General features: G+C 37.1%; 1 non-coding gene across 1 annotated transcript; it reads right to left on the bottom strand.

Annotated features, from left to right (window-relative positions):
* Positions 1-21,213: 21,213 nt before the first annotated feature.
* Positions 21,214-21,321, bottom strand: LOC112780907 (small nucleolar RNA R71). Its single transcript, XR_003191714.1, has one exon. It is a non-coding gene; the product is annotated as a small nucleolar RNA R71 (small nucleolar RNA).
* Positions 21,322-26,709: the final 5,388 nt, after the last annotated feature.

Below are 26,709 nucleotides of genomic sequence, written 5' to 3'. Positions count from 1 at the left end.
AAGTCTTGACGGAGGTAATAACTCTTCTCAATATCCCGATCCAAAAAAAAAGCAATAAAAATAAAAAATCCTAAGAACTATGAATGCGTAGAGAGAAAACCTAGAGGAGGAGTAAATTCAGATCTAAAACTAAAAATTATGCGGAATGAAATGTCGTCTCTGGTTTCTGCATGTTCGCTGGCTCTAATCTGCTTTTCTGGGCCAAAAACTGGGTCAAAACATGGCCCAAAATCGCCCCCAGCGAATTCTGCAGATTCTGCAGATCGCGCACGTCACGCGATCACGTCATCCACGCATTCGCGTCATCCAGCATTTTGCCTTGCCATGCGTGCTCATCTTCCATGCATTCGCGTCACTCGTGCAGCTTCCAATTCACGTGTTCGCATCAGGCACGCGAGCGCGTCACTCCGATTTCTCCATTTCGTGCGGTCGCGTGAGCCATGCGTCCGCGTCGCTTCTCGCTGGTCATCTCCTTAATTTCTTATGTTCCTTCCATTTTTGCAAGCCTCCTTTCCAATCTCCAAGTCATTCATCTATAAAGTCTGAAACACTTAACACACAGATCACGGCATCGAATGGAATAAAGGAGAATTAAAATACATAATTAAAAGTCTCTAGGAAGCAAGTTTTCAACCATGGAGTAATTTTGGGAAGGAATTGTAAATACATGCTAATTTAATGAATAAGTGGGTAAAGATTTGATAAAACCACATAATTAAACACAATATAAACCATAAAATAATGGTTTATTAATTAACCTCAGTATTATTGGGAAGACTGTCTGGAGGGGTCTCAGGGATCCTCTTGCTTAGTTGACCAACTTGTACCTCCAAGTTTTTAATGGAGGACCTTGTTTAGTTAATGAAACTATGGGTGGTCTTAGTGAGGCTGGAGACCAGAATGGCTACGTCAGAAAGGCTCTGCTTAGAGATCTCCATATTCCCTTGAGAAGATGGGAATGGTGGTCTGTTATTGAACCTATTCTGGTTCCTACCACCTTGGTTGGTTGTTATTGAAATCTTGCTGAGGTTTCCACTGATCTTTCCATGAAAGATTGGGATGGTTCCTCGATGAAGGGTTGTAAGTATTTCCATAGGGATCTCCCATGTAATTTACCTCCTCCATAGTGGGTTGATTAGGATCATAAGCTTCTTCTTCTAGAGAAGCTTCCTGATTACTGCCAGCTGCAGTTTGCATCCTAGTCAGATGTTGAGAGATCATGTTGACCTGTTGGGTCAAGATCTTATTCTGAGCCAGGATGGCATTCAGAGTCTCAACTTCATGAACTTCTTTCTTCTGAGAGATTCCATAGTTTACAGGATTTCTTTCAGAAGTGTACATGAACTGGTTGTTAGCAACCATTTCAATAAGCTCTCTTGCTTCTGCAGGTGTTTTCTTCAAGTGGAGGGATCCACCTGCAGAGCTATCCAATGAAATCTTGGATATCTCAGATAAGCTATTATAGAACACGCCTATGATGGACCACTCTGAGAGCATATCAGGAGGACATCTCCTGATCAGTTGCTTGTATCTTTCCCAAGCTTCATAGAGGGATTCTCCTTCTCTTTGTCTGAAGGTTTGAACTTTCACTCTAATCTTGTTCATCCTTTGAGGAGGAAAGAACTTAGCCAGAAAAGAATTAACAAGCTTTTCCCAAGAGTCAAGACTCTCTCTAGGTTGGGCATCCAACCATAGCTTTGCTCTGTCTCTTAAAGCAAAGGGGAAAAGCATAAGCTTGTAGACTTCCAGATTAACTCCATTAGTTTTTACAGTATCACAGATCTGTAAGAATTCTGCCAAGAACTGATATGGATCTTCCATTGGAGTCCATAGAATTTGCAGTTCTGCTGCAGAAGAGAGACTAACTGAGGCTTAAGCTCAAAATTGTTAGCTCTAATGGCAGGTACAGCAATGCTTCTTCCATAAAAGTCAGAGGTAGGCATGGTGAAGTCACCAAGGACCTTTCTTGGCTCCTCTTGAGGTTCGGCCATGTCCTCTATTTCTTGTTCAAAATTTTTGAAAGATCTCTTCTGGAGTGTTGTGCTTTAGCTTGTTGTAAACGCCTCCTTAGAGTCTTCTCATGTTCAGGATCAGGAGTCAAGAGGGGTTCTTTATCCCTGTTCCTGGTCATAAACAAGAAGAAAAGAAAAGAAGGAAAAGAAGAAAATTTTCTATGCCAATAGGCAAGAAGCTCCTCCTTAAAGTCAGATGTGAAGAAAGAAGAAGAAGGAAGATGGAAAGGAAATCACAAGAAAGCTTTTTGTGCCAATTGGCAAGAAGCTCCTAGTGAGATGTAAAGATGAAAGAGAACAAGAATACTGTGACAATAGAAGGTAGGAGTAAGGAAGTATAAATAGAAAAAGTAAATAAGAATTAAAATATTTTTTATTTTTTATTTATTAATTTAATTTTTGAAAATAAATTAATTAATTTAAAAAGAATTTAAAATTTTAATGTTAAATTTTTGAAATTAGAAGAGAGAGAAGAGGAAGAAATTTTCAAAAATTAAGAGAGATGAGAGTTAGTTAGGTAGTTTTGAAAAAGAAGAGAGAGAAGATGAGAGATGATTTTCGAAAATTAAGGAGAGAAGAGAGTTAGTTAGGTAGTTTTAAAAAAGATGAGAGAGAAGAAGAGAAGTAATTTTGGAAAATTAAGGAGGGAAAAGTTAGTTAGAAGGTTTTGAAAAAATAAGAGAGAGAAGATAAGATATTAATTAAGAAAAGATAAAAATAAAAAAAGAAAATAAAAGATAAGATAAGATAAGAAAAGATTTGAAATTAAAGCTTGAAGTTAGAAAAAAGATAAGATATGAAATTTAATTTTGAAAAAGATTTAATTTTAAAAATTGAAATTTGAATTCTTAAATTTTAAAATTTCAAAAAGATAGGATAAGATTTTTTTTAACTTTTGGAAAATATTTGAAAAAGATAAGATTTTTTGAAAAAGATGAGATTTTTAATTTTGAAAAGATTTGATTTTTGAAAACTTGACAACTAAGATAAGATAAAATTTTAAAATCAAAATCTGAAATTTTATTAATGATTTTCGAAAATTATGGTTAAAATTAAGTTAGAAAAGATATTTTTTATTTTTTTGAATTTTATGATGAAAGAGAAAAATACAAAGAAGATACAAGACTTAAAATTTTTAGATCTAATACCCCTTTATCTTCGAAAATTTGGAGGGAAACACAAGGGGACACCAAACTTAAAAATTTTAAGATCAAAATACAAACAAGACTTAAGAACACTTTGAAGACTCACAAGAACACAATGAACAAAATTTAAAGACTCAAAGAACACAAGAACATAACAAGACCAAACTTAAAATTTTTAGAAAACCAAAAATAAATTTTCAAAAATTAAAGAAAAATTAACAAGAAACCACCAAACTTAAAGACTTGACACAAGAATTAAACAAAGAAACTATTTTTAAAATCTTTTTTTGAAAAGAAAACTAAAAGGGACGAAAATTTCAACAAGAACATAAACAAAAAGACTCAAATAATGAACAAAAATTAAACAAAGAAAATAAAAATATTTTTGAAAAGATTTTTACAATTTTCGAAATTTATAAAAGAAGAAAACAAGAAATAAAAGACTCAAAGACTCAAACCAAGAATACTAACAAAGGCTCAAACAGAGAAAAGACAAATATTTTAAAAAAGAGTGTAGGAAGAAGTTTTAAAATTTTTGGAATTAAAAAACAGGAAACAAGAACATGGAAGACTCAATACCAATAACAAAAATTGAACAAAGAAAAGAAAAATATTTTTGAAAAAGATTTTTAAAATTTTTGAAAATTAAGAAAAAGAAAACAAAAACAAAAGACTCAAACAAAAATAAAAGTTACCTGATCTAGGGAGTAAGACAATCCCGTCAGTTTGTCCAAACTTAACAATCCCTAGCAACGGTGCCAAAAACTTGGTGCATGTACGCAAACCCCACACTTCCGTACAGCAGTACCAGTAAGTGCACTGGGTCATCCAAGTAATACCTGAGCGAGTCAGGGTCGATCCCACGAGGATTGTGGTTTGAAGCAAGATATAGTTATCTTACAAGTCTTAGTCAGGCAGATTAGAAGGTCATTCGATGGAACTTTGTATAAGTACTTGTTATATCAAATATTTGGATGTTAAGTAGGAATAAGGATAGGAATAGAGTTGAGAGTTGGAGTGGCTTTGCCTTTCTGAATTAACTCTGGTAGTACCATCTTCTCTGCTTGTGAATGATCTTCTTCTATGGCAGGCTGTATGTGATCAACGCCATAGGCTGTGGTCATTGATCTCCTCTGCTACAGATTGAACGCCATTGGCCTTGGTCATCCAATCTGATGAAGGGTAAAGCGCTTAGCAAATCATTCTCTTGGCGAAACGCCACAGACGAGGTCGAATCTTCCGGATCAGAGGATGCTGCTTCTTAGGATTCTAGTCTATACCACAGAGACCTTAATCTTCCGAGAAATTGGCTGAACTGGTTTCTCGAGAAGTCCCCAACGAAGTCGTGGATTAACCGACTAAGAGATGCATAAACATAGCCGTTGGCTCGTGCTTTCCAGTCACGTATTCACACGAACCCAAGTAGACGCGGGTGTTTATCTGGCACGTTCGTCTTAATGTGATGAACAGAGCTAATTGGTTAGATCATCCTATTCACCACGATGAAGATCAGATATACATCTTAGAAACATATCAAACACGGATCGGAGAAGAAATAGTAATACTTTTATTAATTCATAAGACTCAGCAGGGCTCTTCCCATCAACCTAGGAGGTTTAGAAACTCATACTGAAGTAAAACACAATGTAAAAATAAAAAATAGTGTAAAAGGTCTGATTTTGTCTAAAAGTGTCTAAGATCCCTGAATTAAATAAATAAAATCCCTTAAATACTAATCAAATGACTAGTAAGGGTAAAATAGTCCTTTTAGTGCTAAAATCCACTTCTGGGGCCCACTTGGTGAGTGTTTGGGCTGAGCTTTGATGAGATCCACGTGTTATGAGGTTTTTGGGGTGTGGAACACCAACTAAGAGGTCCTCTTTGGGCGTTTGTACGTTGGTCTCTGCTCTTTGGGCGTTGGACGCCTGGAAGGGGGCAGGAAGCTGGCATTGGACGCCAGTTTTGGGCCTTTTAATCCGAAGGAAAGTATGGACTATTATATATTGCTGGAAAGCTCTAGAAGTCAGCTTTCCACAGCCATTGAGAGTGCTCCATTTGGATATCTTCAGCTCTAGAAAAGCTCTTCCGAATGCAGGCAGGTCAGATTTGGATAGCATCTGCAGTGCTTTCTCTGTCTCTGAATTAGACTTTTACTCCAGCTCCTCAATTTCAACTTGTAAATACCTGAAATTGTTCAAAAAATCAAAAACTCATAGTATAATCCAAAAATATGATTTTAACACTAACACCTATATAAAAACTCCATAAAAACTAAATAAAACACATTAAAAACTATATGAAAGTGATGCCAAAAAGCGTATAAAATATTCGCTCATCAATGACCGTGACCGTCAGGATGTAACCAAGATAGAGAAAAGTCATATGGCTAGTCCAGATTGAAGTCTAGACTATCTATTGGGTGTGTGAAGGGTCTGTCGCATAATACATATAAATGAACACGAGTCTCCATCCAAAAAATAGTAGCTCCCAAATGTCGGGTCCTCATAGATAAACGAAGGGTCAAGCTCATAGAATATTACTCCCATCTCCATCTAAAGCGAGGAAAAAGGTGTAAGAACTTAGGGATTCTTAGTATGGTCGAGGGTTGTTGTTTAAGTTCATTAATTCTTTATTATTTCTAGGCAATAGTAATCGAACACAAAATACAGAAAATAACAGACTAACAGGAAATACTGGAAAATAATAAACAAGAAGAGAATGCAGAACACAACATACACTAAAGAAAGAACACACACACACAGAATGCATTTGAGAAAAATATGCGGCAAACAAGTATGATGCATGTTTGGTCCTAGTGCAGACCATGAGCTCATGTGTCGGTTTCTACCCACTCCCGACATAACCTAGCAGACAATCCGGGTAAGGCTTTTCCAAAGAAAACCAAATTAAGCACTTTGGCAATACCTTTGTAAGCAACCTTTTTACATGAACAACTCTCTGGATGAGTATTCATGTCACACCTCTGTAAGCGACCATGTCTTACAAGAACAACTTGTCAGGCTGAGTATGTCTGGAAAAGCAACTCAATTCCACGGGCATCCCTGTCTTTCTATTCAATCCGAAGGCCCAAGCAACAATCACCAGTTTTCGTAAATGACCTCCGACTTATATATTCCATTTTTCTTATCCTTTAGGGCTTAATAATTCACTTTATAAGTCTCAGTTCTCTTCTTTTTCATATTAATGTCTTTTGCTTGACACCCTTAATCTTTCTCAATTTTACAACCTAACATAACTCTTTTCTTGAGCCTTTTCCTAAGTGTGTTATGAAGAAATTGCTAGAATTTTAGCGGCTAAATTATCTTTCTACACCTTTTACTATAATTACCGTTATATTCTTAAATTTTGAGTTACTTGTCTCACTTTTTATTTAAACTCATGTATATCCTTTAACCTTTAATAATTACACTCAGCCTTAGAATTTAGTTATTTCTAACTTAGTCCAAAGCCTTAATTAATGGTATTTTAACTTATCAAACATTTTAACTAGTTACAGTAGCTCCTATATACTTTAAATTAGTTATATTTTACCTCTGTAAATTTAATAAACTATACTTTTTCTTTTAATTATTTTCGAACCCTATTTTTAATTTTATTATACACAAGGTGTGGCGCTTAGCACCTGTAACGACCTACAATTTTGAAAATATAAATATAAATAAGTTATAATTCATTTCATAAATTGGAGTTCCTTATTTTTAGAAATTACTTTATTAAAAGTAATTAAATTAATTTTATAACTATTTGAGTTCAATTAAATTCAGATACTTATATATATTTTTTATTATGATAAAATATTTTACATAATTAAAACTATAATTTTAGTAATTTATAAATAATGAAAATTATATATTTTTTAATTTGAGTAATTGATATTTTTAATTAAAAAATAAAGTTTAGTTAATAATATTATTATCGAGTTCGATATCTGCCGATATGAGTAAATATTGGTACTTCTCGGTGAACATAACTTTGCTAATGCTTTACCGTATATCTTTTATTATTATGTTTCTAATGTCATTTATATTAGTAACTCATATATTATTACTTGTATTTTAATATATCCAGCTTTTATAATTATCCGTTTAGGATATTTATAACTTGAATTGCTGACTCAGCAGCCTTATAATGCGGCACCCAACCCTATATGTGTCATCTAACCAATAATTCTTCATCGTTAATAATCAAAACAGCCATGCAAATGTTCATTTGGATGAGAAAAAGAAAAGAGAACCGTGAGAGAGAAAGAAAGAAAACCATGCAACCTCATCCCTTCCGAACTTGATTTCTTGAGATCCGTAACTCCAATAAAAAAATCTAATCCGGTAAAAGTGTTCGTATCCTCCTCTTTTACAAGTTGGCATTACTTTTGTACGGTAGAAGTTGACGGTAACATAACTCCTCTTCCCCTTAAGTTCGGCCAATTGGAGTTCTAGGAGGCACAAACGATTTCTAATATTTTCTTCTTCAGCAGCTCGGTCAGAAAGCTTCTCCGGAGCTTCAGTTGTTTTAATTTCGTACGGAGGAAGGGTTTGGTAATTTTATATAATTAAATGTGAATTTGACAAGTGAATGTTGGTTTAATTGATTATTGTCTGGGTTTGATTAAGTTTATGTTAAAATTTTGTTGAATTATTATTGTTGCTTATGAATTGTGGTTCGGCCAAGAAGAACAGTCCAGTTGGGTTTATTTTGATGATTTTTGGGCTGTTGTGAATGAGAATTATTGATTAAATTAATGAGGTTTGATGGCTGAGAGATTAAATAAAAAACGGTGAAAAATTGGTAATAGTAAAGCTTAAAAATGGACTTAAAACTCAAGCTGAAATTAGAAATAAAAATTGAAATTTATAAGCAGGGAAATAAAATTTATATTTGAAATTTGAAATAGTAATTTAATAAAAATTGAAGTTAATTTTGTAATTATATACGTTTTGGGGTACTTTGTGTAATAAATAAAGTACAAGGATAAAATGGATATTTTATAAAAGTTTAGGGTTACTTTTATAAATACTGAGATAAGTGAGGTTTCAAATATAATTTTATAAAAATTTTGGGTTAAAAGTTTAAAACATAGGTAATAAGAGTTTAGAATTAAAAGCTCTACGAAGCTAAGTTTTAAGAAAATATACAAATATTATTTATTTACCATTTAAATTATTCTATTTATATTATTATTAATATTTTATTACAAATATTAATTAGTAGAGATATTATTAATATTATTATAAGTCAGAGAAGAATAAACAGAGTGATCTTCAAAGTTTTTGAGAACGCAAACTTAATTAAAGTACTTTATAATTCTTTTTCGTAAGACACTTAGGAAAAGACGAGGGAATAATGCAAAGATAAATTATATGGGAATGATAGGAAAGAAAAGAAAAGGAAAGAAAAATATTAAAGAACCTCTGCCACAGGAGAGCACGCAGAGAGCAAATATTAAAAGAATCTAAAGAACCTCTGCCATAGGAGAGCGTAGAGTAGAAATAAAAAAATGTATCAACAAAAAGATATCCTGCCACAGGAGAGCAGAGGGCAAAGATAAAGAAAAATCTTTAAAAGACTGTCTGCTACAGGGAACAGATGCGACCTGGTTTGGGCCTTAGTGCCAAATGTATAGTGAGGACACCCACACACTGAGAACTATTTTCCAGATGTAAGTATATTGAAATACACTTAAAAGTCACACTGTATGCGGCTTGGCCGTAAGACTTATATGCACACTGTATATATTTGGAAAGCCATATCTGGGACTTGTGCCCAGGTAATGTCGGGAGCGGGTAGGCAACCAACACATGAGCTCATGGCCTGCAGTAGGAATAGACATGCATCATGCTTGTTTGTGCATATTTGTTTGTGAGTGTGTTTCCTGTGATTGTGGGTGTGCTAAATGGCTGTTCGAATTCTGTGTTCTATAATTGTTGAATTGGATTGTCCCTTGTTGACTATTATTGCTCACCAAGTATATATAAAATGAATTAAACTTCTAACCCCAATCCTACTAATAACTCCCTAGTTCTTACCCCTTATTTCCACCCCTTTCAGCTACAGGTGCGAAGGTTTAGTGCAGAGCTACAAGAGCATAGAAGATTATATTCACGAGTTGAGTTGTTAGATTTATTTTCCCCTCATCGTTTATTGTTTTTAGTTTTTAGAGGGGTAGGATTTATTTTTGAGAATTTTGAAATAAGTCTATGTATATAAAGCTATGTGAATATATACTTTTGTAGTTAAGTGATTTAAAATAAAGACTCCTGTCGATTTCTTAATTAAAGTATCGGTCGTATTCGCGAAGGCTCAATATTAAATAAATATAGTATAGAAAAAAGGTTTAGAGGTACATGACGCCTAGGCTTTTAGTACGATCATGAAGTGCTAAAAGTTAAGGTGTTACAATGCCCACATGTGCTGCCTAGCGCCTTCGAACTTACAAAAAGTTTTAACGTGTCGCAGGTGCCTAACGCCAACTTTTGGTGCTTAGCGACTTCGAGCATTAGTTAAGGGGGCACCCAGCGCCTAAGGTTCATCAAAGGGGCACCCAGCACCCATGTCACCAAAAGTGGGTGCCCAGCGCCTTCGATTTGTGTGTAGTTGGGTGCCCAATGCCCATAATGTTATAGAGAGGGCGCCCAGTGCCAATAAATTCCAAAGTAGGGTACCCAACGACCTTTGTTATTCCTGGATGAGGGCGTCCAATGCCCAAATGTTTTGTGCTTCCATGGTGCTTTTAATATCACATAAACACAGTTTTATATATCAAACAAATCAATCATCAGGCAAGCATTGAAACACAATCGATTTGTATTTAATTTACTGAACTTTACCTCTTAGTGTTCGCAAAATCTAATTCTTCTCCGATGATCTTTATCTCATGTTCTTCCTAGTTTTAGTCAAAACAACATTTAAACTACGATATAGATAATAACCAAATCTCAAACTCAAATAGAAATTCCTCACCTTGACAAATCTGGTACGATTGTGAAGAGGAAGAAGAAAAGAATACTTTAATCGGTTTAAAATCTTCGTTGGAGTTTTAGACTTAAAGGACAGAGCCTCAGAAAGCTTTTCGATTATGGAGATTCAATTTTTTTTCTCTCGTTTTTCATTCTCAGTATTATGTGCGTAAAAAGAAAGAAGGTAAAAGTAACTCTAAAGGTCAAACACAAATAAAGGAAGAAACCAGGAGGTGGCAACGTTATAGAGAGCTAAATCCCAAGGTGATTGATGCATGAGCATCTTAGTTAATTTCTCTAGTATTTCTTTCAATAAAGTTAGTGAAGTCCCTATTCTTAATAAAGATTTTAGTACTTTGATCAATATTTCTTGAAGTTGCTTTGAGCTTTGATATGTGTAGGAAAGTGTTGAAAATAAGCAAAAACAAGGATGAAAAGAAGCAAGCAAGAGAAGCACTAGAAGTAAAGAGGAAGAGAGGCTAGAAACCAAGACACTAAGAGGCAGGGGAAGAATAGAAGAAACAAAAAGCTTTTTGGACCAAACAAAGAGCTCTCTGGACCAAGAATACAACAATGAAAGCCCCTGAAGTGTTGAAGCAAAGCCATGCGTTATACGCATGGCATATGGCATATAACGCACCAAAACAACACACTCCAATGGCCAAACAAGACCCATGCATTATACGCATGGCATTTGGCATATATGCGCTAAAATCTGACCTCTTCATACTCCAACGAGCATAACTTGAGCTAGAGAGGTCTAAATGAAGCCGTTCTAGTGGTATTAGAAAGCTAACATCTAGGAATTTTCAATGATATATAATAGTCTATAGTGGATATACGTCTAGCACGGCCTCCTCCTGCATTGAATTCTTGTGTTATACTTGGAAATTCTTGCGTTATATGTGAGAATTCTTGCATATAACGCCTAATCCAAAGAGATGCCAAGAATTTTAAATTGAAGGCCTTGCGTATAACGCATGGCATTGGCCCAACTCCCAGGGCTTTGGATCCTTCACTAATCCTTCCTAATCCTTCACTAATCTCTCCAACTTCAAGTGTTTTATTGATGAATCCGCATTTCGTGGTAATTATTTGCTTTAATTAGGTAGTTTTTGGCGCCGTTGCCGGGAATATTGCAAATGTGCGCTTATTATTGGTTATTGTATATATGTTAATATTGTGAATAGCTTGTTTTAGGTTCTTTGTTGGTTTTTGCTAGTTGTAGAATTTTGTTTTTCTTGTCTCATGTTAGCTTTTGCTTTTGTTTTCTCTTACTACTATGAATTCTCACCACTTTGGCTATGAGTTTGGTTCTAAATATGTTGTAGAAAATGGGAATTACAATGAGGATATGCATCAAGGATGGAACAATCAAAGGTGGGAGGAGCCTCAAGCTTATGGACAACCTTCATGGCAACAACCTCCTCCAATGTACTATGAGAAAGAACCATACCATGAGGCATACCAATGGCTACGGTAGACCTCCTTGTGGTTATTGGTGCACAGAATTACACTTTGCAAAACTAAACCAACAAGTGCACTGGGTCATCCAAGTAATACCTGAGCGAGTCAGGGTCGATCCCATGAGGATTGTGATTTGAAGTAAGGTATGGTTATCTTGTAGATCTTCGTCAGGCGGATAGAAAGGTTGGTTGATTGTTTAAAACATATAAAAGGAAAATAAAGAAAACGTTACTCAATTGATGGTGAAAGCAATGATAAGAAGATGGTTAAGGCTTGGAGATGCTTTGTTCTTCTGGATCAATTCGGTTTCACTGTCTACTCCAACTATGAATGATTTCTTCTATGGCAGGCTGTATGTGATCAACGCCTTTAATAAACCACTATTTTATGGTTTATCTTGTGCTAAATTGAGTGGATTTTATCAGTTCTTCGCACTCTTATTCATACAAACTACATAGTTTTACAAATCCTTCCTAATTTTGTTCCATGATTGAAAACTTGCTTCCTAAGCCTTTAAATTACTAATTTTTAATTCTCCTTTATTACCATTCGATGCCGTGATCTGTGTGTTAAGTGTTTTCAGGTTTTATAGGGTAGAAATGGCTTAGAGGATGGAAAGGAAGCATGCAAAAGTGGAAGGAACACAAGAAACTAAGGAGCTGAGCAGCGAGGATCGACGCGCACGCATGGCTGACGCGTGCACGTGTATTGGCACATCATACAGCAACACGTACGCGTGACAAGCGTCACATGCTGCAATTACAAAAAATACTGGGGGCGATTTCTAGGCTGTTTTAGACCCATTTTTCAGCCCAAAACACAGACTAGAGGCAGGGGGCAAGCTGAGACTCAACACACATTCACTTTCGATTAGTTTTAGTTTTTATTTTTTGAATTTTAGAGAGAGAAAACACCACTTCTCCTAGGGTTCTTAGATTTCGTAGTTTTTTCTTGGAATTAGATATTGAGAGAGCTGATACTACCTTCGATTGAAGTCTTCATCGTTATAGTTTGCCTTTCTATCACTCTACTCCTTTGTTTTCCATTTAATTGCTTGTGATCATATTTGGATATTGTTAATTTTGAATTTATTACTGCAATGAACTATTTTTATATTTAATTCCATTACTTATTTGATCTCTTTCAATTAATTATCAGCTCCAAATTTGCTTTTATTAATTTAATTTTATTTACCATGTCTCTTATCTACTCCCTTTACATGTTTGTGAAAATGGCATTTATGTTAATGGAGTAGAGCTCCCAACTTGGCTTTGGAGTTGATTAATTGGAAACTCTTGAGTTGGAATACTCAAGTATTAATCTGTAATTGAAAATTGCTGGCTAACTCAATTTTCACTAACTCTAATCCTTCCCTGTGAAGTGATTAGGACTTTTGAATCAGAGTTAGTGTCACCTACATGACTTTCCTTTATTAGTTAGAGGATCACTAAGTGGAAGCAACAACCTTTTACTATTATACCTGGGAAGGTCAACAAAGATAGAAAATCCAATTAATCTTCTCCTAGCCAAGGCCTTTGATTTCAAATACACAACACCTCTTGTAAAATACATTGCTTTAATTTCTATTTAATTAATTTTTCCGTTCTCAACCTTAAAAATACTCAAAAAATTCCTGATCAATAATTTACACCGCTGTGTCAACTCTTTGGGAAACGACCTGGGAATTCTACTCCTAGTTATTTAATCTTGATTGTGACATAAACTAAATTGATAGTGGAAATTTCATCGGTTAAGACTGTACTGACAACGTTGCTTTTATTAGAAATTCTTAACCGGCATTTTTTCACCCATCAATTTTTGGCGCCATTGCCGGGGAGTTGCAACAATGTGCTAAATTATTGGTTGGTGTAAATATTTTTATATTTACATATTTGCATTATTTTTATTATTTTATTTGTGTGTTTTTGTTTATTAGTCATTTTATTATTTAATTTTTTAATATATTTTATTACCATGAGCTCTATGTTTCTTTCATTGAATGACACGTTCATTACCGGATCCGAGCTTAGCCGCGTTTGATTCTGAAATTGAAAAAACTATTTCACGTATTAGGCGAGCTTGGCGTCGGTTAACCTCTGAGGGTGGTGAAGGGGTTTTGACCAATTCCCTAGTTTTATCTGAGGTTGAGTCTGAAGCGTCATTTGAGGAAGAAACTAGTCCCTCTTCTACTGATTCTATTGACGCCTCTTCTGTTGATTTAAGTGCAGGTACTATGACGGAGCCTAGAAGGATTACTCTCCAAGAAGCAGGAGCTCCGGACTTTACATTGCAACCATATCAAGTGCGTCATCTGAATTTGGCTACAGATTTTGAACTGAAGACCGCTTTGATTAATCTACTGCCTAAGTTTCATGGCCTACCTGCTCAAGAGCCTATCAGGCACCTTAGAGATTTTCAGACAGCTTGCTCAACTACTAGGCGGCATGGTGCGGATGAGGCTACTGTTTGGCTATATGCCTTCCCATTTTCTCTTGAGGAAAAGGCAAAGGAGTGGTTCTACACTCAACCAGAAGCTGTTGTTACTAATTGGGACTTGCTCAGAAGGGAATTTCTGGACAAGTTCTTTACAGCAGAAGTTACAGATAGACTGAGGAAGGAAATTTCCTGCATCATCCAAGGCGAATCAGAGACTCTCTACGAGTATTGGGAATGCTTCAGGAATCTCCTTGACTCATGTCCCCATCACAAGATTGACTAGTTGGTGTTGATTAGCTATTTCTGCCAAGGCATGAAGCCTCAAGACAAGACCATGTTAGATGTTACAAGTAATGGCTCTCTGACGAAGTATAAGATGGCGACAGAAGCGTGGCAACTGATCACCAATCTAGCTGAGTCTACTCGGAATGCAAGGCAAAGGAATAATCATTCCAAGGCTATTATAGAAGTTTCCTCTAGTAGTGAGACCGTTGCTCTCACGAAGACTCTGGGAGAGATGACTAATATACTGAAGCAACTCCAGCTCAATTAACAACAACCTCAGCCTCCTCCACAATAACATTGTCAATTGTTGGTCCCTCAGAGAGTGTGTGGAATATGCACTTGCTATTCTCACTACACTGATGAATGTCCACAACTTCAAGAAGACCACCTTGGTGGCTACTAATGTTTATTACAACCATTGGAATCAAGGGTACTATCAACAAGGCAGTAATTATAACCAAGGTGGTAACTACAATCAAGGTTGGCAAGACAATTCCAACCAAGGATGAAGAGACAATCCCATCCAAGGATGGAGAGACAATTCCAACCAAGGATGGAGGGACAACTACAACCAAAGAGGTAGAGACAATGGTGGAAATCAAAAGTGGAACAACAACTATCAACAAAACCGGTATCAATAAAACCCTCCATGCCAATAGCAGAACCAAGGCCAAAGTTACTGGACACCTCACTAAAGGCAAGCTCAAGCACCTCAACACAACCAACCACAAGCCCCTCAAATTACCTACTCTTCTTCTTCCTCCAACCAAGATGAAACACTCCGTTCTATCCTTTAAGGACAAAAAGAGCTTTAAAATTCACTTACCTCTAGCCTCACCGGTCTTACCCCCACTCTTCAAGCCCTTATAACCCGTATGGAACCACCTTCTACCTCCAACAATCAACCTTCAAGCTTTGGTGCACTTCCCTCTCAAACTTTACCCAACTCCAAAGGTGGAATTAATGCCATCACTTTGAGGTCCGGCACTACATTTCAAGAGAGGAGTCCCGAGGAGCCAAGCTCAAGAGAAGACATGCAAGTTGAAGACAATGTTGAGGTAGAAGATGTTGAAGAAAAGGATGAGGTACAGGATGCGGTTGAAGAAGAAGTCACTCAACTAAGGAATGGAGTATGTAAGGAATATGATGTTGTGAGAGAAGCCATTCCCATTCCTTTTCCACACCTTGCTATGAAGACTAAGAAGCAAGTGGAGCTAGATCCCAAGATGGTGGAGATCTTCAAAAAGGTTGAGGTAAATATTCCCCTTTTTTATGCTATTCGCTAGGTTCCTAAGTACGCTAAGTTTCTAAAAGATTTGTGCATGAATAAAGATAAGATACATGATTTAGAAACTATTCCTTTAGGTAGCTCTATTTCTGCTTTAATGGGTGCTATACCGGAGAAATGTGGTGATCCCGGTCCTTGTATGGTGACTTGTACTATAGGGGGTATGCAATTTGTTGACTGCATGTGTGATTTAGGTGCATGTGTTAGTATTATGCCATTATCTGTATATGATGATTTGAGGCTCCCACCCTTAAAAAAGTCGGTAGCATGTTTTATTTTGGTAGATAAAAGCATAATTTCAGTGGTTGGCATTGCGGAAGACATCCTGGTGATCATTAAGGTGTTGACGTTCCCTATTGACTTCTATATTTTAGAGATGCCCCCTAATGACTCAGGAAGACCTTCGTCCATCTTGCTTGGAAGGCCATTTTCGAAGACTTCGTGGTTTAAATTGGATGCCTTCTCGGGTACATATTCATTTGAGATAGATGGAAGATCAGTGAGCTTCAACCTAGATAAAGCTATGAAGCACCCACCGGAAGACCACTCCATCTTCCAGTGTGACATTATTGATGAGACTATGGTTGAAGTTCACCAAGAGGCAGTAGAAGAGAAGAACATGGAGCAAGGTGTAAGTGTGGGGAAACCATATGAGCATACTGAAGACACCTTGATACCTCCAATGGCTCCGGATGATCAAGTGCCAAGCCAGAAGCTGAAAATGGAGTTGAAGCCCTTTCCACCTCACCTGAAGTATGCTTATCTTGAGGACAATCAATAGCTCCCTGTGATTATTACAAAGGAACTCACTTCCCAACAAGAGGAGCGTTTGCTTAGTGTGCTTAGAAGACACAAGAAAGCTATTGGGTGGAGTTTGGCGGACATAGTAGGTATAAGCCCCCAAGTCTCCGAGCACCGCATATTTCTAGAGGAGGGAGCAAGGCCTATCCATCAACCTCAAAGGCGGTTGAACCCCACCAATCTCAGATAGTGAATGGGTTAGCCCAGTACAGGTGGCTCCGAAGAAGTCTGGGTCACAACAGTGAAGAATTTGCATGGGGAACTCATGGCTACAAGAGTGCAGAATTCCTGGAGGGTGTGCATAGACTATAGGCATCTGAACCAGGCCACTCGCAAGGATCACTACCCGCTACCTTTCATCGATCAAATGCTTGATCGCCTGTTAGGTAAATCACACTACTGTTTTCTAGATGGTTGCACTGGTTATTTTCAAATTCATATTGCTCCATAAGATCAAGAGAAAACAACTTTTACATACCCCATTGGAACGTATGCAAATAAGAGAATGCCTTTTGGCTTATGTAATGCACCCGCTATGTTTCAAAGATGCATGATGAGTATCTTCACAGATCTTCTTGAGCATTGTATGGAAGTTTTTATGGATGACTTTAGTGTCTATGGTGATTCCTTTGACCTTTGTTTGGATAGTCTAGCTAGAGTATTAGAAAGATGTACTAGTTCAAATCTTATGCTTAATTTTGAAAAATGTCATTTTATGGTAAAACAAGGTATTGTTCTAGGACATGTTGTTTCTAATACTGGTATATCTATTGATCCAGCAAAGATAGATGTTTTTACTGGTATACTGATGAGCGGATAATTTATACGCTTTTTGGCATTGTTTTTAGTATGTTTTTAGTAGAATCTGGTTACTTTTAGGGATGTTTTCATTATTTTTTATGTTAAATTCACATTTCTGGACTTTACTATGAGTTTGTATGTTTTTCTGTGATTTCAGCTATTTTCTGGCTGAAATTAAGGGTCTTGAGCAAAAATCAGATTCAGAGGTTGAAGAAGGACTGCTGATGTTGTTGGATTCTAACCTCCCTGCACTCAAAGTGGATTTTCTGGAGCTACAGAACTCAAAATGGCGCGCTTCCAATTGCGTTGGAAAGTAAACATCCAGGGCTTTCCAGCAATATATAATAGTCCATACTTTGGCCGAGTTTAGATGACGTAAAAGGGCGTTGAACGCCAGTTCTACGCTGCTGTCTGGAGTTAAACGCCAGAAACACGTCACAAGCCAGAGTTGAACGCCAGAAATACGTTACAAACTGGCGTTCAACTCCAAGATTGACCTCTACACGTGTAACATTCAAGCTCAGCCCAAGCACACACCAAGTGGGCCCCGGAAGAGGATTTATGCATCAATTACTTACTTCGGTAAACCCTAGTAACTAGTTTAGTATAAATAGGACTTTTTACTATTGTATTAGACATCTTTGATCAGTTTTATGCTATCTTAGACTTTCATGGGGGCTGACCATTCGGCCATGCCTGGACCATTTTCACTTATGTATTTTCATACGGTAGAGTTTCTGCACTCCATAGATTAAGGTGTGGAGCTCTGTTGTTCCTCAGAGATTAATGCAAAGTACTACTATTTTTCTATTCAATTCAACTTATTCCGCTTCTAAGATATTCATTCACACTTCAACCTGAATGTGATGAACGTGACAATCATCATCATTCCCTATGAACGCGTGCCTGACAACCACTTCCGTTCTACCTTAGATTGAATGAGTATCTCTTGGATCTCTTAATCAGAATCTTCGTGGTATAAGCTAGATTGATGGCGGCATTCATGAGAATCCGGAAAGTCTAAACCTTGTCTATAGTATTCCGAATAGGATTCTGGGATTGAATGACTGTGACGAACTTCAAACTCGCGAGTGCTGGGCATAGTGACAGACACAAAAGGAGGGTAAATCCTATTCCAGTATGATCGAGAACCTCAGATGATTAACCGTGCTGTGACAGAGCATTTGGACCATTTTCACAAGAGGATGGGATGCAGCCATTGACAAGGGTGATGCCTCCAGACGATTAGCCATGCAGTGACAGCGCATCGGACCATGGAAAGGAGTAGGACTGATTGGATGAAGACAGTAGGAAAGCAGGAGCTCAGAGGAACGAAAGCATCTCTATACACTTATCTGAAATTCTCACCAATGATATACATAAGTGTTTCTATCCTTATTTTCTATCTATTTATTATTTATGTTCGAAAACTCCATAACTATTTTATATCCACCTGACTGATATTTACAAGGTGACTATAGCTTGCTTCATACCAACAATCTCCGTGGGATCGACCCTTACTCACGTAAGGTTTATTACTTGGACGACCCAGTGCACTTGCTGGTTAGTTGTATCGAAGTTGTGAATGAAAAACGATTTATTAAGATATGCGTACAGAGTTTTTGGCGCCGTTGCCTGAGATCACAATTTCGTGCACCAAGTTTTTGGTGCCGTTTCCGGGGATTGTTCGAGTTTGAACAACTGACGGTTCATCTTGTTGCTCAGATTAGGTAATTTTCTTTTTTGTTTTATTTTCAAAAATTTTTCAAAAACCTTTCAAAAATTTCTCATCTTTTTTCAAAAAAAAAAAATCTTTTCAAAAATATATTTTTCTTCAGAATTTTTAAGAATGAATTCTAGAGTTTCATGAAGCATGTTGAAGCCTGGCTGGCTGTAAAGCCATGTCTAATTCTTTTGGATAGGGGCTTCCAACCATCAGCATAGAGGCAAGTTAATTGGAATGTCAGCCGTGGCATGTCTGAGTTACATACTAAAGCTTGGCTGGCTATTAAGCCATGCCTAACCCTCGGATTGGAGCTTTAGACTAAGAATACAAGATTCCTGGAATTCATATTAAAAAATTTTGAAATCCTTATTTTCTTTTTCCTATATGTTTTTTCGAAAAAAATATACAAAAATCCAAAAAAAATAAAAAAAATCATAAAAATAAAAAATATTTCATGTTTCTTGTTTGAGTCTTGAGTCAAGTTGAAAGTTTGGTGTCAATTGCATATTCATCTTGCATTTTTCGAAAAATTCATGCATTCATAGTGTTCTTCATGATCTTCAAGTTGTTCTTGGTAAGTCTTCTTGTTTGATCTTGATGTTTTCATGTTTTGTGTCTTTTCTTGTTTTTCATATGCATTCTTGCATTCATAGTGTCTATACATGAAAAATTTTTAAGTTTGGTGTCTTGCATATTTTCTTTGCATTAAAAATTTTTCAAAAATAAGTTCTTGATGTTCATCTTGACATTCAAAGTGTTCTTGGTGTTCATCTTGACATTCATAGCATTCTTGCATGCATTCATTGTTTTGATCCAAAATTTTCATGCATTGAGTCTTTTTCATGTTTTTCCCTCTCATCATTAAAAATTCAAAAATAAAAAAAAATATCTTTCCCTTTTTCACTCATAAATTTTGAAAATTTGAGTTGACTTTTTCAAAACTTTTTAAAATCTAGTTGTTTTTATGAGTCAAATCAAATTTTCAATTTAAAAAATCTTATCTTTTTCAAAAATCAAATATTTTTCATTTTTCTTATCTTTATCTCCTAATTTTCGAAAATAACATCATCAATTAATGTTTTGATTCAAAAATTTCAAGTTTGTTACTTGCTTGTTAAGAAAGATTCAAACTTTGAGTTCTAGAATCATATCTTGTGATTTCTTGTGAATCAAGTCATTAATTGTGATTTTAAAAATCAAATCTTTTTCAAAACTAATTTCAATCATATCTTTTCAAAAATATCTCCTTATCTTATCTTTTTCAAAATTTGATTTTAAAATATCCTTTCTAACTTCTTATCGTCTTATCTTTTCAAAATTGATTTTCAAATTTGTTTCAACTAACTAACTTTTTGTTTGTTTCTTATCTTTTTCAAAACTACCTAACTAACTCCCTCTCTCTCTAATTTTCGAAAATATCTTCCCTCTTTTTCAAAATTTCTTTTTAATTAACTAATTATTTTAATTTTTTATTTTAATTCTCGAAAATTACTAACCTTTTTCAAAAACTATTTTCGAAAATCACTAACTCTTTTTCAAAAATTATTTTCGAAAATTCTCTCTCTCTCTTATCTCCTTCTATTTATTTATTCATCTACTAACACTTCATCTCACCCAAATTCGAACCCCCTCTTCCATCTGTGTTCAAATTTTTTCTTCTTCTTCTCTTCTACTCACATAGGGACCTCTATACTGTGGTAAAAAGGACCCCTATTATTATTATTTTTCTGTCCCTCTTTTTCATATGAGCAGGAGCAAGGACAAGAACATTCTTGTTGAAGCAGATCCAGAACCTGAAAGGACTCTGAAGAGGAAACTAAGAGAAGCTAAATTACAACAATCCAGCAAGCACCTTTCAGAAATTTTTGAACAAGAAGAGGAGATGGCAGCCGAAAATAATAATAATGCAAGGAGGATGCTTGGTGACTTTACTGCACCTAATTTCAATTTACATGGAAGAAGCATCTCCATTCCTGCCATTGGAGCAAACAATTTTGAGCTTAAACCTCAATTAGTTTCTCTGATGCAGCAGAACTGCAAGTTTCATGGACTTCCATCTGAAGATCCTTTTCAGTTCTTAACTGAATTCTTGCAGATATGTGATACTATTAAGACTAATGGAGTAGATCCTGAAGTCTACAAGCTCATGCTTTTCCCTTTTGCTGTAAGAGACAGAGCTAGAGTATGGTTGGACTCTCAACCCAAAGATAGCCTGAACTCTTGGGATAAGCTGGTCAAGGCTTTCTTAGCCAAGTTCTTTCCTCCTCAAAAGCTGAGTAAGCTTAGAGTGGATGTTCAAACCTTCAGACAGAAAGAAGGTGAATCCCTCTATGAAGCTAGGGAGAGATACAAAGAACTAACCAAAAAGTGTCCTTCTGACATGCTTTCAGAATGGACCATCCTGGATATATTCTATGATGGTCTATCTGAATTGGCTAAAATGTCATTAGATACTTCTGCAGGTGGATCCATTCACCTAAAGAAAATGCCTGCAGAAGCTCAAGAACTCATTGACATGGTTGCTAATAACGAGTTCATGTACACTTCTGAGAGAAATCCTGTGAGTAATGGGACGCCTATAAAGAAGGGAGTTCTTGAAATTGATACTTTGAATGCCATATTGGCTCAGAATAAAATATTGACTCAGCAAGTCAATATGATTTCTCAGAGTCTGAATGGAATGCAAGCTGCATCCAACAGTACTCAAAAGGCATCTTCTGAAGAAGAAGCTTATGATCCTGAAAACCCTGCAATAGCAGAGGTGAATTACATGGGTGAACCTTATGGAAACACCTATAACCCCTCATGGAGAAATCACCCAAATCTCTCATGGAAGGATCAACAAAAGCCTCAACAAGGCTTTAATAATGGTGGAAGAAATAGGTTTAACAATAGTAAACCTTCTCCATCATCCACTCAGCAACAGATAGAGAACTCTGAACAAAATACCTCTAATTTAGCAAACTTAGTCTCTGATCTATCTAAGGCCACTGTAAGTTTCATGAATGAAACAAGGTCCTCCATTAGAAATTTGGAGGCACAAGTGGGCCAGCTGAGTAAAAGGATAACTGAAATCCCTCGTAGTACTCTCCCAAGCAATACAGAAGAAAATCCAAAAGGAGAGTGCAAGGCCATTGACATAGTCAACACGGCCGAACCTGGAGAGGAAGGGGAGGACGTAAATCCCAGTGAGGAAGACCTCCTAGGACGTCTAGTGATCAATAAGGAGTTTCCCTTTGAGGAACCAAAGGAATCTGAGACTCATCTAGAGACCATAGAGATTCCATTGAACCTCCTTATGCCCTTCATGAGCTCTGACGAGTATTCATCTTCTGAAGAGAATGAGGATGTTACTGAAGAGCAAGTTACCTAGTACCTTGGTGCAATCATGAAGCTGAATGCCAAATTATTTGGTATTGAGACTTGGGAAGATGAACCTCCGTTGTTCACCAATGAACTAAGTGATCTGGATCAACTGACATTGCCTCAGAAGAAACAGGATCCTGGAAAGTTCGTAATACCTTGTACCATAGGCAACATGATCTTTGAAAAGGCTCTGTGTGACCTTGGTTCAGGGATAAACCTCATGCCCCTCTCTGTAATAGAGAAACTGGGAATCTTTGGGGTGCAAGCTACTAAAATCTCATTAGAGATGGCAGACAATTCAAGAAAACAGGCTTATGGACAAGTAGAGGACGTGTTAGTAAAGGTTGAAGGCCTTTACATCCCTGCTGATTTCATAATCCTTGGTACTGGGAAGGATGAGGATGAATCCATCATCCTTGGAAGACCTTTCCTAGCCACAACAAGAGTTGTGATTGATGTTGACAGAGGTGAATTAGTCCTTCAATTGAATGAGGACTCCCTTGTGTTTACAACTCAAGGTTACCCTTCTGTAAACATGGAAAAGAGGCACAATAAGCTTCTCTCAAAACAGAGTTAACCAGAGCCCCCACAGTCAAACTCTAAGTTTGGTGTTGAACTCCCATATCCAAACTCTAAGTTTGGTGTTGGGAAGTCTCAACAATGCTCTGAACATCTGTGAGGCTCCATGAGAGCCCACTGTCAAGCTATTGACATTAAAGAAGCGCTTGTTGGGAGGCAACCCAATTTTTATTTATCTAATTTTATTTTTCTTGTTCTTTCATGTTTTATTAGGTTCATGATCATGTGGAGTCACAAAATAAATATAAAAATTAAAAACGGAATCAAAAATAGCAGAAGAAAAATCACACCCTGAAGGAAGACCTTACTGGCGTTTAAACGCCAGTAAGAAGCATCTGGCTGGCATTCAACGCCAGAACAGAGCATGGTTTTGGCGCTGAACGCCCAAAATGGGCAGTATCTGGGCATTTGAACGCCAGAATTGCACCCTGGAGAAGAGCTGGCGCTGAACGCCCAAAACAAGCATGGTTCTGGCGTTCAACGCCAGAAATGGGCAACAAATGGGCGTTCAATGCCCAGAACAAGCACCAATCTAGCGCTGAACGCCCAGAGTTGTGTGCAAGGGCATTTTGCATGCCTAATTTGGTGCAAGGTTGTAAATCCTTGAACACCTCAGGATCTGTGGACCCCACAGGATCACCTCAGGATCTGTGGACCCCACAGGATCCCCACCTACCTCCACTCACTTCTTCTCACCCCTCTTTCACATAATCCCATAAACACTCTTCCCCAAAACTCTTCACCAATCACCTCAATCTCTCTTCCCTATCACCACTTCACCACTCACATCTATCCACTCTTCCCCATAAACCTACCTCATAAACCCCACCTGCCTTCAAAATTCAAAATCAATTTTCCACCCAAAACCACCCTATATGGCCGAAATTACCCCCATCCCTTCCCTATATATAGCCCTCCATTCTTCCTCATTTTCACACAACACAACCCTCTCTTCTTCTTCATCTATTCTTTCTTCTCTTGCTCGAAGGTGAGCAAAATTCTAAGTTTGGTGTGGTAAAAGCATAAGCTTTTTGTTTTTCCATTACCATTGATGGCACCCAAGACCGGAGAATCCTCTAGAAAAGGGAAAGGGAAGACAAAAGCTTCCACCTCCGAGTCATGGGAGATGGAAAGATTCATCTCCAAAGCTCATCAAGACCACTTCTATGATGTTGTGGTTAAGAAGAAGGTGATCCCCGAGGTCCCTTTCAAGCTCAAGAAGAATGAGTATCCGGAGATCCAACATGAAATCCAAAGAAGAGGTTGGGAAGTTCTAACAAACCCCATCCAACAAGTCGGCATCCTAATGGTTCAAGAGTTCTATGCCAATGCATGGATCACTAGGAACCATGATCAAAGTAAGAACCTAAAACCAAAGAATTATATTACAATGGTTCGGGAGAAATACTTAGATTTTAGTCCGGAAAATGTGAGGTTGGCGTTTAACTTGCCTATGATGCAAGGAGATGCACGCCCCTACACTAGAAGGGTCAACTTTAATCAAAGGTTGGACCAAGTCCTCATGGACATATGTGTGGAAGGAGCTCAATGGAAGATTGACTCCAAAGGCAAGCAGGTTCAATTAAGAAGACTGGACCTCAAGCCTGTGGCTAGAGGATGGTTGGAGTTCATCCAACGCTCCATCATCCCCACTAGCAACCGATCTGAAGTTACTGTGGATCGGGCCATCATGATTCATAGCATCATGATTGGAGAGGAAGTAGAAGTTCATGAAGTCATCTCCCTTGAATTCTACAAAATAGCCAAAAAGCCCTCTCCTGGGGCAAGGCTAGCTTTTCCTCATCTTATTTGCCATCTATGTTACTCATCTGGAGCTTTCATAGAAGGATACATTCCCATTAAGGAAGAGAAGCCCATCACTAAGAAAAGGATGGAGCAAGCAAGAGAGCCCATTCATGGATCTCAAGAAATGCATGAAGCTCATCACCATGAGATCCCGGAGATGCCTCAAATGCATTTTCCTCCACAAAACTATTAGGAGCAAATCAACACCTTCCTAGGAGAATTAAGTTCCAACATGGGAAAATTAAGGGTGGAACATCAAGAGCACTCCATCATCCTTCATGAAATAAGAGAAGATCAAAAAGCAATGAGGGAGGAGCAACAAAGACAAGGAAGAGACATAGAAGAGCTCAAGGACATCATTGGTTCCTCAAGAAGGAAACGCCATCATCACTAAGGTGGACTCATTCCTTGTTCTTACATTCTCTGTTTTTCGTTTTCTCTATGTTAAGTGCTTATCCATGTTTGTGTCTTCATTACATGATCATTAGTATTTAGTAACTTTGTCTTAAAGTTATGAATGTCCTATGAATCCATCACCTCTCTTAAATGAAAACTGTTTTAATTCAAAAGAACAAGAAGTACATGAGTTTCGAATTTATCCTTGAACTTAGTTTAATTATATTGATGTGGTGACAATGCTTTTTGTTTTCTGAATGAATGCTTGAACAATGCATATGTCTTTTGAAGTTGTTGTTTAAGAATGTTAAATATGTTGGCTCTTGAAAGAATGATGATAAGGAGACATGTTATTTGATAATCTGAAAAATCATAAAAATGATTCTTGAAGCAAGAAAAAGCAGCAAAGAACAAAGCTTGCAGAAAAAAAAAAAGAAAAAAAATAGGCGAAAAAAAATAAATAAAAAGAAAAAGCAAGCAGAAAAAGCCAAAAGCTCTTAAAACCAAGAGGCAAGAGCAAAAAGCCAATAACCCTTAAAACCAAAAGGCAAGGGTAAATAAAAAGGATCCCAAGGCTTTGAGCATCAGTGGATAGGAGGACCTAAAAGAATAAAATCCTGGCCTAAGCGGCTAAACCAAGCTGTCCCTAACCATGTGCTTGTGGCGTGAAGGTGTCAAGTGAAAACTTGAGACTGAGCGGTTAAAGTCAAGGTCCAAAGCAAAAGAAGAGTGTGCTTAAGAACCCTGGACACCTCTAATTGGGGACTTTAGCAAAGCTGAGTCACAATCTGAAAAGGTTCACCCAATTATGTGTCTGTGGCATTTATGTATCCGGTGGTAATACTGGAAAACAAAGTGCTTAGGGCCACGGTCAAGACTCATAAAATAGTTGTGTTCAAGAATCATCATACTGAACTAGGAGAATCAATAACACTATCTGAACTCTGAGTTCCTATAGATGCCAATCATTCTGAACTTCAATGGATAAAGTGAGATGCCAAAACTATTCAAGAGGCAAAAAGCTACAAATCCTGCTCATCTGATTGGAGCTATGTTTCATTGATAGTTTGGAATTTATAGTATATTCTCTTCCTTTTATCCTATTTGATTTTCAGTTGCTTGGGGACAAGCAACAATTTAAGTTTAGTGTTGTGATGAGCGGATAATTTTTACTGTTTTTGGCATTGTTTTTAGTATGTTTTTAGTAGAATCTGGTTACTTTTAGGGATGTTTTCATTAGTTTTTATGTTAAATTCACATTTATGGACTTTACTATGAGTTTTTGTGTTTTTCTATGATTTCAGGTATTTTCTGGCTGAAATTGAGGGACTTGAGCAAAAATCAGATTCAGAGGTTGAAGAAGGACTGTTGATGCTGTTGGATTCTGACCTCCCTGCACTCAAAGTGGATTTTCTGGAGCTACAGAACTCAAACTGGCGCGCTTTCAATTGCGTTGGAAAGTCGACATCCAGGGCTTTCCAGCAATATATAATAGTTCATACTTTGGCCGAGTTTAGATGACGTAAAAGGGCGTTGAACGCCAGTTCTACGCTGCTGTCTGGAGTTAAACGCCAGAAACACGTCACAAGCCAGAGTTGAACGCCAGAAATACGTTACAAACTGGCGT

Source organism: Arachis hypogaea, chromosome 19 (genome assembly GCF_003086295.3).
Source record: "Arachis hypogaea cultivar Tifrunner chromosome 19, arahy.Tifrunner.gnm2.J5K5, whole genome shotgun sequence".
In the NCBI taxonomy this organism is placed as follows: domain Eukaryota; kingdom Viridiplantae; phylum Streptophyta; class Magnoliopsida; order Fabales; family Fabaceae; genus Arachis; species Arachis hypogaea.
The sequence above is the reverse complement of the archived record's forward strand: the minus strand, read 5'-3'. Positions and strand labels throughout refer to the sequence as shown.